Source organism: Limulus polyphemus, unplaced genomic scaffold (assembly GCF_000517525.1).
Source record: "Limulus polyphemus unplaced genomic scaffold, Limulus_polyphemus-2.1.2 Scaffold1840, whole genome shotgun sequence".
Lineage (NCBI taxonomy): Eukaryota > Metazoa > Arthropoda > Merostomata > Xiphosura > Limulidae > Limulus > Limulus polyphemus.
This window is the reverse complement of record NW_013667450.1, coordinates 48,950-50,858: the sequence shown is the minus strand read 5'-3', so window position 1 is coordinate 50,858 and position 1,909 is coordinate 48,950.

Here is a 1,909-nt window from a genome sequence, read left to right as displayed (position 1 = left end):
AGAAAGCCACGCGATGGACTATCTATTCTCTGCATCTCGTGGGGAATCGAACCTCAGATTTTAGCATTGTAAGTCCGTAAACTTACCGCTGACACATCTGGGGGTCACGGAGAGATACATAGAAAGGTAGATAGATTGTAAGTTTATATTTCTTGGGATTAATATGGACAGTATTTTTTATAACACTAAGACATGGAGTGGTTGCTGAAACCATATTTCATGTAACGCTAACAACCGGATTTCGATACCTGCGGTGGGAACAGTAACAAATAGTCCATTGCGTAGCTTAGCACTTAACAACAAAACAAAGCAAAAACTTTTTTTTCGTTTTTTCCCCTCCGCAACCCTTAGTGCACTGTGTTGTGAACAAAAATGTTTGCGTGTTTTTAATGGATTTTTTTGTTCGATATACCGTTAATTAAGGTCCACGATGGTATATATTTTATTAATTTTGTGTGTGTGTGTGTGTGAAATCTCATTCGCCACGAGAAGTGACTTCGCGACAGATTTAATGTGCTTAGGTTCATTTCCCTATGGTGTGTGTGTGTGTGTGAATACTTTGTTTGCTTATTGCAAAGCTACTAAAGCTATTTGTTGCCATCCCTACTTCTGCTAGTACGCAACAGTCATCGCCAGCCTCATGGGCTATTCTTTAGTAATGAAAAGTGGGATTTTACTGTCACAATCTAATGTGGGTACGGGTTTCAATCCCGTATCTCGCAGATGGCGAACTGAGCTCTCTAACCATCAGGTCATGCCAGCCACTTGGCCATAGATAAGATTTATGAATACGTAAAGTAATTTGAAGCATTTTCAGTCACAACTGGTCGTTTAATATAAGTTTAATAATCTACTGTTGTAGTCCGTTTATGTCGTATCGTCCCCCCTCCCCCAGTGGCACAACAGTATGTCTGCGGTCTTACAACACATAGCCCATTGTGTAGCTTTGTGCTTAAATTCAAACAACAACAACAACAACAAAAAACGTTTTCCTCTGGTAGCTTCGCCAGAAAGCAAATCGATACCTACTATGTACATCTCTTTCAGACTTATTTGTCTGTTGTTGTTTTTTGCCTCGATGGTGGGATTTCTATGTTTCTAGTGATATTTCCCTGATAAGGACCGGTACGGGAAGATACACTAACTACTGACTTTACTCGTGAAGAAGAAGACAGAGCCACCTGTCGAGAGTGCTAGGTTGTATATATAAATTACCAAAATTTTTAAAATCTTACAACCTGTACAATCTATAAACATTCTAATAATCAGTGGAACGTGTTCGTTCAACCTTGCTTATTTATGGGATTAATACCGTCATTTGTAATACATTTGTAATACATTTGTAATACATTTGTAATACATTTGTAATACATCTTAAGTTTGTTTGATTTAAATTTTGCGCCAAACTATTCCAGGACTAATCTGCGCTGGCCATCACTAATTTAACAGTGATAGACTAGAGGGAAAGCAGCTAGTCAACGCCACCTATTGGCAACTCTTGGGCTACTCTTTATCAAAGAAAAGTGGGACTGACAGCCACATCATAACGCCCTCGTTGGGACAGAATTCGAACCCACGACCCTCAAATTGCGTGTTGAGTGTCCTGATCATCAGATCATGCTAGGCCTTACATTTTTAAAAATACCCTCCAAATCACTGAAATTTATATCAGGGAATGTAAAGCTAAAGAAAACGGAATTTCTTTCCCTGTGAAGATTTGGTTAAAAAAACAAAAGGGCATAATTGGTTAAAATCACTCTCTCGGTTGACTAGTAAGTTAATGGTCTTTATAGTTTAACTTACAGCTCAAACTGAGTGAAGATTTGGTTAAAAAAACAAAAGGGCATAATTGGTTAAAATCACTCTCTCGGTTGACTAGTAAGTTAATGGTCTTTATAGTTTAACTTAC